Source organism: Chinchilla lanigera, unplaced genomic scaffold (assembly GCF_000276665.1).
Source record: "Chinchilla lanigera isolate Chin_1 unplaced genomic scaffold, ChiLan1.0 scaffold00054, whole genome shotgun sequence".
NCBI classification, from domain to species: Eukaryota; Metazoa; Chordata; class Mammalia; order Rodentia; family Chinchillidae; genus Chinchilla; species Chinchilla lanigera.
Window position 1 is genome coordinate 2,038,773 of NW_004955455.1, and position 9,365 is coordinate 2,048,137.

At 54.6% G+C, this 9,365-nt stretch overlaps 1 long non-coding RNA gene across 1 annotated transcript; it reads right to left on the reverse strand.

The window, feature by feature from the left end:
- Nucleotides 1-1,473: 1,473 nt before the first annotated feature.
- Nucleotides 1,474-8,964, reverse strand: LOC102020416. The gene is made up of 4 exons (XR_262817.1): nt 8,875-8,964; nt 8,445-8,565; nt 6,764-7,009; nt 1,474-3,898 (listed from the first exon to the last, which is right to left on the reverse strand). It is a non-coding gene; the product is annotated as an uncharacterized LOC102020416 (long non-coding RNA).
- Nucleotides 8,965-9,365: the final 401 nt, after the last annotated feature.

The following is a 9,365-nucleotide window of genomic DNA, read 5'->3' on the forward strand; positions in this document are numbered from 1 at the left end:
TCACACACACACACACACACACACACACACACACACACAATCTGACACTTCCTAGGCCCCCTGCCTGTCCCACCTGGACACAGGGACAAGTTTCCCTGTGCCTGCCCCTCTGTGGGCTGTGCATCACCTGGGCCACAGCTCCCCCTCCCCTCCCATGGGCAGAGTGTGACCCACTGAGCCCTCTGCTGAGCCCTCTGCAGAAGACAGGAGGTGGAAGCAGCAAGTATATCTGGGTACCCGACACCCAGACCAGGGAGCTGATGTCAGTGCTTTGAAGAGAGGTGCTGGCTGAGCCCCTGCTCTGTGCCAGGTGTCCACGTGTGGTCTCCTGTGATGGTCACAGCGGTCCCATAAGGTAAGTATGACAACCTCATTCTATAGAGGAAAAAAAGTTGTGGTCCAGAAAGACTATATAGCTTTACCAGATCAAGACTGGATAATCCTTAATAAAGACTGGATGAATGGATGGCTAGGTGGATGAGTGGACAGACAGATGGGCGGATGGATGGTGAACAGTGGATGGGCAGATAGATGGATGGATGGAGCCCAGGGGATGGGTGGTGAATGATGGGTGCATGGGTGAATGGATGGGCATGTGGATGGGTGTGTGAATGGATAGATGACAGACTGTGGATGAATGGGTAGACAGATGACGGGCAGAGGAGTGCCGAGATGGATGGAGAAAGGGAAGCAGAGAGGGCTGACAGTTTAATGGGTGACTACATGGCAAATAGCCCACCCTGGTGAAGGATGCATCTCCTCTCCTCCCAAATCAGTCCAACATCCCCCACCTTCCACATCCCAACCCTGTCCTGGGTAAGTTCCTATAACTGAATAGCATGCTGGAGGCTACCTGCAAGACCTAAAAGAAAATAAAAGCAGAACCTCAGATATAGGAGACACATGGGATAGAAGGACCCAGAAGGTGAGAAGGAAGAGCTACTCCAGGTAGCCTGCAGCAGAGCAGCAGCCACTACCCCAGGAGGGAGTGAGGAGGGCAGGTGCATTGTGGGTGACTTTTACCCTTCATCTTGAAGGCCACAGGTTTGACACAGAGGGCTGAGGTGGCCACTCACACTCTGCCAAGACCACGGGGCAGGGAGGGAGAGAGGAGAGGAAGGAGGGCTGTGCAGGGGCTGAGGTGAGAGGTGGGAGGAGCGGAGGGCAAGGGCAGGCTGGGGTCCTTATGGAGCTGTCCTTGTCAGGTGTTGATGGGGAGCTGTGAAAATGAGCCAATGACAGGACGCAAGAGGGCCCCTCAGAGGTGTGGATTTAGGCTTTGAGATGATGGGAGGAAATTATGTGGAGCCATGGAAGACTGGGCCAGCTCTTAGGTAGAGAAACCAAAGTTTCTTGTGTTTATTTATTCATTCAAAAATACTTGTGGAGTTGGTATGGTGGCCCACACCTGTAATCTCAGACCTTAGGGAGCAGAGGCAGGAAGGTCCTCAGTTTGAGGCCAGCCTGGGTTACCGAGCAAGTTCAAGGCCAGCCTGCAGTGCACGGTGAAACCCTGCCTCAAAAAACAAATAAATACAAAAACAAGTGAACACTTATGAAGTGACTGATGTATACCATATCCTCCTATCCCACGGTGTCAGGCTCATAAAGAATGTCCCAAGTCCACTACCTCCCAGCTGCCCAGCACAGCATGTACCCGACAAGTGACCCACCCACTCACCAAATCCCCCGGGAGTGACAGGACCAAGTGTTCGGGGTGTCAGTTTCTCACCAGCCCTGCCCTTGAGGACTGCTGGCCCGGTAGTGGCCTGCCCAGCCTCCCAGGAGCAGGAGGCCTCTCCTGGTGGCCCTGTGCCCCTGGGTGCTAATCCCAGCCCCTGCCCCTGGACATGTGCATACAGATTGCACAATGGGGGCCTGTGTCACTCCCCCTCAGGGTCCACACATCACAGCCGCTGGCTGTGTGACCTTGGTTGGGTCACATTCCAAAATGTTCACCCCAGGGAAGGTGTCTTTCATTCAGCCACCACCTGCTAGGTACCTTCCCTGTGCCTGCCAGGTTTAGCAACATTCAGACCCCGCCAGGGTCCCTGCCAATGCTCCAGAGTTCCCTCCCCAGCGGCAGGTTATGAGCAAAAGTCATCCAGGCGAGGGCTTCTGGGAAGCATAAGCAGAAGTAAATTAGGCACAGGTCACAAATATTTAACCTTCATGACACCTTTAGGGACAACCAGGGGACAAAACACACAAGCCCCCTTGGATAAGTGTGGAAACTGAGGCCCACGGAGCCAGGGTGTTGCTGCCGGTCACATAGAAACTCTAAGGTGAGCGAAGTCTCGAACTCACAGCCCACAGCTTCCAGCGAGAAGCCCCCAGCCTGGCTTCTGCTTCACCTGACTGAAAGTGAGGCAAGAGTCTCTCGGATGCAAGGAATGATCAAGCAAGGGAGGTGTTTTGGGGAAGTCTGAGGAAGCCAAGAGAATCTCTTGTCCCCTCTGACCTCCTCCTTTTCACTCCAGACAGGTGCTGAGGTCCTCAGACCCCACCCAGGAGCCAAGGTTAGAAAGATGAATCACCCAGCATTACACAAGGCTTTGCTCTGCGCTATAATTAAAACCGCAGTGTCTACCTCGGGACAGAGTTAAACCCCCGGGGGCACAGGGCAGAACTGGGGCCAGGCCAAGAGCTTCTAGCACCTCCCTAGGCCCTCACAGACACCAGAGGGACTAGGGCCACAGGTCCAAGGTGGGCCCGGGGAGAGCATCCCAAAGGCAGCCGGAGCATTTCCAGAGACTCTGGAGCTTTGCCTGCCCATCCTGGACCGGTGATGTTTTCTAGCTTGTGCCTAGGGCCACTGTGCTCTGAAGCAGGTTCTTCCAGATGGTGGGACAGAGACACACCCACACACCCCAGCTTCTTGCCAGTGAGCCCCAGGCCCATCTGCCTAGAGCAGGGCTCTGTTGGGAATCTTCACACTCAAGTACTGCTAGGTACCTTCCCTGGGTAGGGAAGGGGCCTAGGGGCTGCTCCACAGGCTGGGATGTGGCTCAAGTATCCCTAGGCAGAAAGGCCATAGGCAGGAGCCTCAGCCAAAGTCCTCTTCACAGCCTGCAAGAAGCACAGGCTGGGGCTGAGTTTGGGCCTCCATGCTTCCATCTGTAAAAGGGGCGTCCCAGTCACTGCTGCAGCACAGTGTCAAGAAGATGGATAATAGAGCAGGGTGCACAGCTCAGCCGCACTAAGTTCTCTTGTTAACATTCCCGGGGTCATCCCCATACCTCACTCTCTACGTTGCCTTTGTTGCTGCCCACTTAGGGTAGCAAAGGCAGGAATGAGAGCACCAGCCCTGGGAGGTAGAGTCCGACCACCTTGGGGAAGCCGAGCACCCCGAGAAGGGGCCAGGCAGAGCCGGGACAGACAGGGGCTGCCTCCCGTGGGAGGAAGGCATATCCGCAGCACCACCCACTCAGCCTCCGGGTCCCCTCACCACCCGGAGATGCAGCAGGAATTACAGGAGAGCGGGGACCCTAGGGGCAGTGACAGGCCCAGCAATGTCCACGCTGCCCCGGCAGGTCTCCCAGCAACCCCAGGGCACTGGTGTGAAATCGCCTTTTCCCAGACGGGGAAACAGAGGCACAGCACCCCGGCCCCTGTCACCTGCCCAAGACTCCAGAGCCAAGTAAATGATGAGGCCTGGACTTGAGCCAGACCCAGCAACACGGAGCTCTTCCAGCCCAGCCACCCTGGGCCCTGCCCCTCCATCGCGGCTTCCCCAGAGCCCGACTCCAGACAGTGGCATTTCTTCCCTTCCTGTTGCCCAGATGGTGCCTGTCTCTTTGTCTTGAGGGCTTTCCCCCTTGCCTTTTCTTTTCTCGCTTTCTTCCTTTTCTTTCCTTTTCCCAGTTCGAAGGATGGAGGAGTAACTCCCCGGATGGCACTAGGAAACAAAAGGGCTGCTGTCAGCCAGCCCTGCCGCAGCCGCGCCCCCCGGAGCCCGGGGATATGGAAATGAGTTGGGGCGCATGCAAATGAGGCTCTGGGGAGAGTTTCGTGGAGCCGGTCTGGGAGGGGCAAGGCGGAGCAGGTGGGGAGGGCTGTCCAGCTCTCTGCCAGCGCCCCCAGGGGATCCTCCCCCATACCTGGCATCTCCTGGCCAGCCTCCCCTTGGGGAGCCTCCCTGAACGCTCTGGCCTTTGCAGCTTGAAATGTCTAGACAGCTGTTGGGGTTTAATCATTCCTATCTGTGTAAACAAAATTAATTTCCTATTCATTGACTCATCGTACAAACACACGGCCCGTGGGATTTTTTTAACCCAATGTTGAAGGTAAGTTGGGAGGGTGTGACTTAGCAAGGCTTGTCGGTGTGGCGACTGAGGCAGAGACTACTAGAGTAAGGGTGGAAAGTACACCGAGGCAACACAGCCGACCTCGTGCAGAGACTCCGGGAGCACACTGCTGGGCCCTGGGTGGTGCTGAGTGCAGGGTGGGAGTATTGGGGTCTCAGTGACTCCCTCATGGGGCCTGGGTGGGGTGGATGATGGGTGGACAGAAGGAAGGACGTAACAGAGAAATGGATGGAGGAAGAGAAGAGGGAAATAAGGGATGGATGGATGGATGGATGGATGGATGGATGGATGGATGGTTAGATGGACAGGTAGATGAATGGATACACTGGTGGACAGATAGAGGAAAAAAGAGATGGAGAAGGGAGAGAAGAGGGGCTGAATAATACTTAATGGATCGGAGGGGGTGGTGGATGGATGAAGGGATAGAAAGATGAGTGGAAAGAAGAAAGGGTGGGAGAGAGGGAGAAAGGAAAAGAAGAAGCAAGGAGAACGGAAGGTATACTTGTTCATTCAAGCTGTACTATAGACTGCACGCTGCACCCCTGAGACTCCTATGTCGAAGCTGTATCCCCAGTGGGTGTGCTGCAATTTGGATTAGTGTCCCCCAAAAGTCTGTGTGGCAAAGGCTTGGTCCCTGGTGTGGTGCTACAGGAGGATGATGGGGCCCTTAAGCGGTGGTAGGAGGTCTTTAGGTCGCTGAGGGTGTGCCTGCCAAGGGGACAGTGGGACCCGGGCTCTTCTGCTCACTCTGACTTCCTGACCATGCAGGGGATAAGCCTCACCACCGTCCCAAACAATGGGAACAGTCAGTCATGGGCCGTAATCACAGAAACCTTCTCACTGTGTAAGTTGATTATGTCGGGTATTTTGTTCTAGTGATGGGAAGTTGGCTGACACGGGGGAGAGGGGTGGGGACTCTGGGAGGTCATCAAGGCTGAGACTGGGGCCCTCGTGATGGTACTGGTGTCCTTACAGGAAGAGGCAGGACCTCTCCTCTCCTCCCTCTGTTTTGTGTGAAGTCAACAAAACCCAGCCAACTCAAGGGCAGCTAAATTTGCCAGCACCTGACCTCAGACTCCTACCCTCTAGAAATGTAAGAAATAAACTCCTGTCTTTTAAGGCACCTGCTTACGGTAATTTGTCATAGCATCCAAAGCAGACTCAGACAAGCTGCCACAACAAACACTACAGACTGGCAGTTTAAGCAACAGAGATTTTTTTTGCACTAGGAATCGAACTCAGGACCTGGCACTTGCCAGGAGGGTGCTGTGCCACTGAGCTATATCCTCAGCCCTCAGAGATGTTTTCTTACAGTTTTGGAGGCTAAAGTCCGAGCCCAAGGTCCCAGCTACTCTGGTTTCTGGTGTGGGCTCTTTTCCCGGCTGTAAATGGGCACCTTTCACGAATGGCAAGGTGCTTAGGGCAGTTCCTCCAGACCTGGGAGTGAGAGGGGCCGGGCGTCGGCTCTGAGTCCGTTATTCCCACTTCAGCGCGAAGGGCCTGGGTGGTGAGATGAGAATAACACTACCATAGTCCCACAGGGTTATGTGAGGACTTAGCTGGGCCAGTCGGACTCTGAGACTAGCTCTATGCCACCACATCCTCACCCATCCACCAAGCACACCCCAAGCAGGGGGACATAGAACAGGCCTTGGAGATGGGGTCCCAGGAGTCCCAGACTCTGCTGGGCAGCTTCAGACAGGTTCCTTGATGTCTCTGAGCCATCCAGCCTCGTGTGGAAAGTTGAGGGCATGTCTGTGCCTCGCAGGTGGGGTGTGTGGTTGAGACTATCCGTGCACCCAGAGAAGTGCTCAGCTCAGGTCTGGCCAAGGGCAGGCTGTCCTTCCCTGTACGCAGGCTGACCTCCCTCCCGTGCCCCTACAGGGCTGTCCCATCAGCTCCCGTGGCCAGAACCACAGAGCCACAAACCAGCAGCAGGGTATTTACGGGGGAGCCAGCATCTGGGGTGTGCAACGCCCCCTCAGAGCATTACCCCAGGTCCACAACACAGCTTGCCCCTGCTGAGCTGGCCAGGGGGCCGAACCCCAGGAAAGTCACAGCTACTGCGGATGTGGCTTGGCCTTCCCACCCACGCATGAGGCGTGGCCTCTGGGATGTCCAGCGGCTGGCATTTAAGTGCCGCTCGGATGTACATGTTCGAGCCAAAAGAAGGTGGGAAGCAGTCATGAGGGCCAACCCCGCACAGAGCCCACTTCGTGGCCTTGGAAACTGAGGCCACAGGCTGCTCAGACACGTCTTACTCCCTCAGCCCGTGCTCAGTGAGAGCCTCTTCTGCGTCAGACTCGGGGGTCAGTGAGGCAGAGATATGGGGGGCTCGTACTTTCAAGGCCACACAGGGAGAGAGCGGGCAGGCCAAGGTGAACACTGGTTAGCGGGTGGCCAGAACCCAGATGCTCCAAGCCCCGGAGGCTCAGCTGCCTCTGTTGTGGACAGACCTGGTCCCACTGCCATGTTTCCTCTTCTGTCACTGCTCTGAGCAACCTCCTGTCATCAGTTCCCTCCAGCCAAGGGACATACGGGCCACTCTGGGCTCTGGGCAGGTCTCACAGAGAGGTTACACTTCCGGAAGTAAGGACCGCCTGCGGTCACTGCTGGCCCCACATATGGGTGTTCTGGTGATCCGAGGTCTTGTTCCTAGTCTATCAGTAAATGAAGTTCTCAGGCCTCATTCCATGGAGCATCTGGAAGGTGAAAAAAAAAAAACCTTTCATCTCTAAACCGCAGTGTCTTGTCGGGTAAGATTCTGTGACTTAAGAGTTCTCTCCTCTTCGCTGCACTTGAATATTAAATGTTGTATTAATAGCTCACTCTTAATTATCCATGAGTAATGTACTACGGCTCGGAAATTAATGAAGGGAAGGGCCCAGTCGAGAATATTTCCCAGTCCTCTGGGTGCCTCTGGGCTGATGGGAAGGTGGAAATTTGCATATGATTTGTGTAAGACATGGGTCTGGTCTGTGGACTGGTAGGGTGGAAGGAAGACTTGCAGATGCGGATGTGGGGGTCCAATGCGGGGGCTTGCCACTTTCCAGCAAGAGATCCCATTTCTGCCTCTCTTTTGTTCACCCGCTTTGCCCACGCAGATCTCCCTGCCAGGGAACAGCCTTCCCACCCAGCTCCAGGCTGTGCACCATGCGTTTCTGCCAAATCCCAGGTTGACAGTTGACTGCCATTGTGATATTAAGAGGCAGGAACTCTAAGAAATGACCAGGCCATGATGGCGGTGGACTACTGTCATTGCTGCAGGAGGGGACCAGTCATCTGAGAGTGGGTTCCCATCAAAAGATATGCTCAGCCCACGTCCTTCTTGGTTTCTCAGGCGTTCTCTTCCCTTGGCCTCGGCCAGCCACTGCTACCTTGACATTGAACCTGTCAGTCTTCAGAACTGCAGCCAAATACAACTCTGTCCCTTATAAATTACCCAGTCTGCAGTGCTCTGTTATAATGTTAGAAAACAGAACAAGAGAGTTTATATGTGGGACAAAAACTAGACAATAACCGCTACCTACCATGGATGATTTAACATTGTGAGACACACACAGCTGTGCTCACAGGCTGAAAGCATACCTGCAAGTATAACCATGAACACGTACACATGCACACACATTCACCATTTTCAAACATATGCTTAAAAAACAGTCTAGCCAGGCATGGTGGCACACTCCTGGAATCCCAGCACTCAGGAGGCTGAGGCAGGAGGATTGTTGCAAGTTCGAGACCAGCCTGGGCTACAAAGTGAGCTTGAGGCCAGCCTGAACCACATAGCGAGACGCTGTCTCAAAAAAAAAGACAAAAAAAAAAACCAGTCTAATGTAGGTAGGAGTACCACTTGACAGAGGGACTCACGCCAAGGCATATCCAAGAGGAATGGAAACACACAAGCATGCAAACACTTGGACCCAAATGTCCACAGCAACATAATGGTCCAAAGGAGGAAACAACCCAAGTGCCCATCAACCAACAGATGGAGACACAAAGTGTGCTCCTTCTATACAGTGGAATATCACTTAACTATGAAAAGAAGTGAAGCGCTGACCCCTGCTACAAGGTGAAGGAATCCCCAAACACATGCTGAGGGAAAGAAGATAGACACAAAAGATTTGGCGGTGTACTCACTTTGGTTAAATGGAGAGCCTAGAATAGGTGAGTCCATAGATATAGGAAATAGAGCAGCTGCTGCTGAGAGCTGGGGAAGGAGGGAGGTTGAAGATGACTGCGAAGGGTACAGGGCTTCTTCCTGAAGTGATGAAAGTGTTCCAAACGTTACGCAGCGAGGGTTGCGTAACTCTTGAATATACTGAGGTCTATTGATGGATATACTCAGATGGCTGAGCGGGGTGGCCTGTGATTTATGTCTCAGTAAAGTAGTTCCCAAACACCACCACATTTTAGATCTTGTGCCCCTGGCTGGCACGTTCATCTCCCCCCCTTCTGCCCCAATGGGGGCCTCCCTTGGGGACTGAAAAATGGAGCCCAGAGTGCGTGCGAACAGGTCTCTGTGGAGACCTGACCCATGGGCCAGATGTGCCCCTGACAGACTGCCTACCCTGTTCAGGTGACTTCAGGAGCCAAGGGCCCAGAGTCCCAGGGTGTGGGCCCAGTGTGATGTGCTGGGTCAGAAGGGTGCTCAGCTCAGGTTCTGCCCTGACCTGGGTGTCCAGCGAGCTGTGGTCATCAGGCCCCTTCCTGCCAAGACACTGAGGTCACTGGGAGTCTGAACAAGGCAGGACACAGCCAGCCCGGCTCTGGCAGGTGCCCTAGGACAGGGATCACATCAGGGCCACATGGGGTGGCATGCAGCCCCCTGGCCAGGCCAGGGGAGGGATTTTCTGTTCCTATCTCCCTGCAGCAAGGGCAAGTGGTCCCCAAGTGCAGGAACCACAGGCCACTGCGGAGTGGTACCCTGAGGGACACCACAAGGGCAGAATGAGGGCAGTCCATCCCAATATGTACCAGGGCCTGATTTTGAGGAGCCTCCACAGACCACCAGCCTCTTCCCAAGGCAGCCAGTGACTTTTCCCTTCGTGAATCCGGGCA